This window comes from Triticum aestivum, chromosome 6A, assembly GCF_018294505.1.
Source record: "Triticum aestivum cultivar Chinese Spring chromosome 6A, IWGSC CS RefSeq v2.1, whole genome shotgun sequence".
In the NCBI taxonomy this organism is placed as follows: domain Eukaryota; kingdom Viridiplantae; phylum Streptophyta; class Magnoliopsida; order Poales; family Poaceae; genus Triticum; species Triticum aestivum.
The window spans coordinates 456,516,383-456,522,782 of NC_057809.1; positions in this window are offsets into that span (position 1 = coordinate 456,516,383).

Sequence of the window (6,400 nt, forward strand, 5' to 3'; positions counted from 1 at the left end):
ACGGTGGCGATTTGGAGGCGACAGCGGGATTCGGTGCGGCGGTGGCGGGATTTGGTGTGGCGGCAGTTGGACGGCGAGGGGATGGGATGGATGCGGCGTTTGGGGTGGCAGGGCCGACGGATTTCGTCGGAGCGCGGTGTCGGCGGCGTGTGGAGGCGAAGCGGCCGGAGCGTGCGGAAGGTTTCGTGCGGCAGTTGCACGCGCGCGAGGGCGTGTGGATTTTTGGGCACGGGCAGGTGATATATATTTACATCACCGTAGCTAAAATTTACATTGTGATGTAAAAAAATTGCCCATTTTTACATCACGGGCTGTTGTTGGAGAGATTTTTTTGGTCTCTGGTGATGTAAAAATCAATCATTTACTAGTTTAGGGCACCCATTAAAGATGCTCTAACCAGCGGCCAGGTGCCCCATGGGAGAGCTTCCCCAGGGAAGGTGGAGGTGGGGCGCTTGAGTAGCATGCTTGCGTAGCTGCAGGTTGTTCCCTTTGGTTTTAATTCTTTTTATCGATTTTGCTTTTTTTCCCATGATAATATGTCTCATTTATATCATGAAAACAGAGTACAGGTCATGTAAAGACTGACATGACAAAACCGAAAAGATAGCACAATATCGTTGAACTTAACACCAACTCTCGTCATCTGTCTCCGGCGCCACCACAATAGCCACCAAAGGAAAAATAACGGATCACCTCCTCGCCCGACCTCGACGCGGCTCCATCACTGATAAGCAGCTTTGCGGACCTTCAAGGTGGCTCATCAAAATTAAAGCCATTACCGTTGAACGAATCAGACCGGGGCAACACCTCGGACACGTCGTCGAACTCCAGATCTGGTACTCCACCACAACTAAGACGTCGAAAGAGGAAACCATACCTGCCATCCATCAACCACGAACCTCACACACGTTCCGTCTTCCAGATGTCATCGATGCAGACCACAATCTGCATCCGCTCCTGGACTACCTCCCAAACTCCACACCGGCGTTGGAGCACACGTCATCGCAATGACAGAGGCTGAGGACACTGGTCCACCATGAGGATGATGCCATCGCCAGACCATCCTTACTTGAACAGACTGATTTCCAAATCCATCCCTAACCATAGGACCCATTGCCTCGTTGGAGACAGATATGAACCTTCTTTATTCAGCGCCGTCATCGCCTCCTCTGAAGTGAAGACGATGAACGGCTGATACATCTCCAACGTATCTATAATTTTTGTTTGCTCCATGCTATTATATTATCTGTTTTGGATGTCAATGGGTTTTATTTTACACTTTTATATTATTTTTGGAACTAACCTATTAACCGGAGGCCCAGCCCAAATTGTTGTTTTTTTGCCTATTTCGGTGTTTCGCAGAAAAGGAATATCAGACTGTCGGCGTTCTGGGAACGGGGGTCCCCAGACTTGCCTGCCTGCGGCCTGCGGCGTGGCTCAAAGGGGGGCCCAGCACGGCCTATCTTCATCAACACAAATCAAAGACCCTCGCGAGGGGCCAAGCCTCGCGGGGCGGACGACACGGAGCTTCCCCAGGCACGGCCTCACCAGGCTGGCTCGTGAGGAGGCGAAGAGATCAAGGCGTGGTACCTCACGAGGTGCCCGTGACGCAAGCCATGATGACCAAGGGCGCCAGGTGGGCGCCAGCCCGCGCAGTGTCCTCCTTTCCCCTTTGGTGCAAAGGGGGCAAGCGCAGCCGCGGGGTACCGAGGCATCAGGAAAAGGTTGCTATTTCGGTGCAACAAGATCAAGACCGGGAGGACTGCAGGACGGAGGTCATTGTGGAGCCCAAGACGGCGTCACCACCAGAGCTTTGTGCAGGCGAGGACCAACTTTAGTCAGGATAAGTGTACTAGATGTTCCCCTTCAAAATGGCCAATTGTTGGCGCCCTTCCCGCTCAATATTTAGGAAGAGACCCAGGGCCTTTGCATATAAATAGGACCAGCCACCCACAGGGAGAGGAGGTTGGAGATTGAGCATCGAGGATCAAGGATCGGAAATGGGAGATCGGAAATCAGAGAGAGAATCAAGAAGAGAGAGAGAGAAGGGTGACTGAACCCCCCCCCCTAGCAGTTCATCCTTCCAACCAAGAACAGACCCTCGCGAGGCTGTTCTTCCTTGTATTGCTCATCATCATCATCAGCCCAAGGGGCAATCCACCACACCACACACTGGAGTAGGGTATTACACCACAACGGTGGCCCGAACCAGTATAAACCCTGTGTCTCTTGTGCCGTTCTTCCCATAGCTTAGATCTCAGTGAGGCGGAGGGGTGCAGGTAGGTAGAAGCGAAATCTCCGCGCGCACCCCAGTGTTCGAACCTCAAGGGTCTGCCGAAACCCGAAATCCGACATTTGGCGCGCCAGGTAAGGGTGCGCCGGAGTTTGTCTCCCACCACCCCGTTCTCCTCCGACCATCGCGTCCATGTCTGACGCTCGTCGGGCCCGCGCCGAGCGCCGGGCCGCTCTCGCTTCCCGCGTCGCCCAGACGGCTCCAGTCGGCGGGCGTCCTCGCCGTTCCCCGTCACCTGCCGTCAACGCCGCCACCGGCCCGGCGGGGGACGAGCAGCAAGCGTCATCTCAGCATCCGTCTGTGCGGCAAGACGGCCGCACCGCTACTCCCTCGCTCACCCCAGCTGGTTCTTCGTCCCGCGCGCTCCGCGCACCCATGGAGGCTCGAGCTGCGCTCATCGCGGCAAATGAGCTCCTGCGCTACCGTCCCGTCGACGACGTCTACGAAGAATGGCTCGACCGCGTTGCCGAGCTCGTCCGCGCCGCAGGGGGCTCTCCTACGCCGTCCGTTCCGCTGCACCACACCCCGCCCCACGCGGGCGACGAAGCTCCGACGGTGCCCCGGCCGCCTCCTCCTCAAGAAGGCGCCATGGCTCCAAGGCGCGTGGCCCCTGGACGGAACCCGCTCCGTCAGGTGCCAGCACGGCAAGAGCAGAGCTGCCAAGAAGTCCCTCGCCCACAAGAAGCTGCCCGGGCGCTCCCTGCTCCAGCACGTCGCGACCATGCTCCTGCTCCCGCAGGCCAAGACTCCGCACTGCTCCCAGCTGCAGCGCGTGGGGACATGCAAGACCAAGCTCTCCATCACCCAAGGCCTCCCGTGGCCACAGCAGGCTGCCGTGCCTTCACCACCGAGCTACGCAGCGTCGCGTGGCCCGGCACGTTCAAGCCAGACCTGCCTCCTTGTTACGACGACACGGCCGACCCTGCGGAGTTCCTCCAGCTCTATGAGCTGGGCATCGAAGCTGCCAACGGAGACGAGAAGGTCATGGTGAACTGGTTTCCCATGGCGCTCAAGGACGGGGCCCGCACCTGGCTCCTGAACCTGGCTCCAGGCACGATCTCCTCCTGGGACGAGATGCGCACCCGCTTCATCGCCAACTTCCAAGGTACTCGCGACCGGCCACCCGCCGTGAGCGACATATGCGCCGCATCAAGCAACAACCCGGGGAGACCCTGCAGAAGTACATCCAACGCTTCAACAACGCATGCCTCAAGATTCCCAAGGTGACTGAGGAGGCCATCATCTCAGCCTTCTCCGACGGCGTGCGCGATGTCAAGATGAAGGAGGAGCTGGCGATGCATGAAGACCTGCGCGCTTCCTTGGAGTTGTTCAACTTGGCAACCAAGTGCGATAGGGCTGAGGAAGGGCGTCTCTCCCTCCTCGAGCTGCCTGCTGCAGACCCAGAAGAGAAGAAGTCCAAGGCCAAGGATGTGAAGCGCAAGGGGGCTGCCGTGCTCGTGGCAGAACCAGACACCAAGCGGGGCAGAGATCAGCCCGAACCTTCCAAGGGCAGTCGGTACTGTGTGTACCACGACCTCCACACCCACAACACCAACGAATGTCAAGAGCTCCGAGCCGTGCAAGAAGGAAGGATCGGCCGTCGCCCCGACCGCGGTGACCGGGGCTACGGTCGAGGAGGAGGAAAGAACGCAGGACGCTGGGAAGACCGTGGCCCGTGCCAAGGGTGGCACGATCAACCTCGCGAGGATCGCTGGCAAGACCCGCCTCGCGAGGGAGACTGGAGGGATCAGCCTCACGAGGATCGCCCGCAAGGCAACGCAGGCCTCCCTCTGCTGCCGCCGCAACCAAGGAGAAATGAGGACCGCCATCAGGACGAGGGGGCTGGGGGCTTCCAGGAGCCGCGCGTGATCGCCTGCATCCTGGGCGGGGCTCAAGCCCCAGCCTCTCAACGCATCTTCAAGCAGTTCGCCCGCGAAGTGAATGCAGTCCTCCCCAAGCTGAAAGCCACGTGCCCTCTCAGGTGGTCGGCGTGCGCTATCACGTTCAGCTCAAGTGTGCAGCTACAGCCGGAGTCCTCCCGATGCTTTGTTCCCCAATCATCAGCAACGTGGTGGTCATCAGGAGCCTCATCGATGGTGGGGCAGGGCTCAACGTCCTGTCCGTGGAAACATTCAACAATCTCCAAGTGCCCTACAACCAGCTTCAGCCGACCAAGCCTTTCTCCGGAGTCACCGACGGCTCCACGGTCCCGATTGGGCAGGTCCGCCTCCCAGTCACCTTCGGGGCACGCGACAACTATCGCACCGAGCTCATCGACTTCGACGTCACTCACATTCGCCTGCCGTACAACGCCATCCTTGGGTACCCAGCGCTGGCCAAGTTCATGGCCGTAACTCACCACGGCTACAACGTCCTCAAGATGCCAGGAAGTGGCAGAGTCATCACGGTGCCCTGTGAAGAGAAGGACGCGGTGTGTTCCATGGAACGAGCCTTTCAGGCCGCGTCACTGGAAGACCCGGATCGCAGAAGCAGTAGGCTTCCCGAGACCGCCCCCAAGAAGAAGAAGACATCGTCCGGCCCGGCCCCTCAGGAGGCAGGCCCCTCAGGGCCCGCGCCTGCCCAAGGGGAACCTCCTTCCATCGCATAGGAAAGCACGCCCGGCGCCCTCCTCAGGCAGGGCTCGGGGGCTCTCCCCTGAAGGACCACCGACCTGGCTAAGGTCACGAGGGAGGCGCTTGGGCACCACATGGAGGCGTGTTTCGAAGCACGTTTCCCTCAGGAAGGAGCAAAGCAAGGAGAGCCAGACCCTCAGGAGTTCATCAGCAAGGCCATTCAGGAGCTACAGGAGTCAAGAGTAATGAGAGGCGGCCGCTGCCTACCAGCTGTGGCTCCCCATCCAGGCGAGGATGGTGGGCTGCGCCTCTACATTGACATACCAGGGCTCAATCGAGTCGCCTCTCTGGAGCTCTGGCCCTCGCGAGTGGGGCACTGCGGAGGTCCACCCCACAGCTACGTTCGCATGCCTTACGGCTTGCCGAACGCGGTTGCCACGTACCAGCGCCTCATGAGGGGCATCATGGAGGCACAAGAGGCCAGGCGTTCCGCAGTCCTGGCGGAGATGGAGATGGTCCGTGAGGAGCCACCAGCGCCTCCGGAGCCTCCCGAGGCCCCTAGGCCTGGGGGCTCGTGAGGATCGACTTCCGCAGCCCACCGAGTCTGCTACACCAACAGTCCTTCATCCTCAACATTATCAGGTGACATCTTTCAAGTTTCATTTCCAACTGGGAGCGCCCCCAGGGCTGCATTATTCCCAGGCTGCATGGGTCCGTCCCTGTGGCATGTATCCCTTTTATTTCATGTTGTTAGCTTACCTTGTTGGGGGCGCCCCTCGGGCTGCATCATCCCCAAGTCGCTCGGGCCAGACCCAGCGGCATGTATCCCTTTTGCGTTTATTTCTGGTTATGCGTTCGACCCACCATGCTCGATTATTTGATGCCGGTCCACGGTACCTCTTCTTCTCCATGCCGACCACTTGCACGTTAAAGGGGGGGGTACCTGAGCATCGCAACTCAGGACTCTTACTGGCTCTCCAGCCCTCACCCTCTGGCCTTGTCCACGGCATCGTGACCTGGCATACCAGCGACAGCTGAGACCAGCTCGAGGGCCGGGACCCGAGGACGTAGAGTGTCAGCATCTAACTAAATTTGCAGGGACACATCACAAGATAAGGCCCAGTGCCAGGCGCAACCCGCCTAGAGGTAGGGCCCGGTGAGTCCCGCGCTGGCTCATGGGTGCCCAGATACACCTCGCCAGGCCCTACCGTGCCAGCCACGTGTCAGGGCGGGGCTGTACATGCCCCGGGGGCTCCTCCCGGAGGAGGCCCCCTCCCACGTACCAGTGGAAGCACCATGCTCCGCGCTGGCTGACGACACTGCCGAGGAGCGGCTATGCCCGTACACATACAGAAGCACTATGCTCCGCGCTGGTGATAAACAACTAAGGGTGGCCCCCGGGCTGCATCAACCTCAGGGAGCCCAGAGCTCAGTGTCTAGCCTCATCGTAATGCCTCCCCTCGGGAATGCCGCGCGAGGGGGCTGGGCATGGGGCTGCGCCTGGGTCACGCCCAGACGCACGCCACCCAGCCAG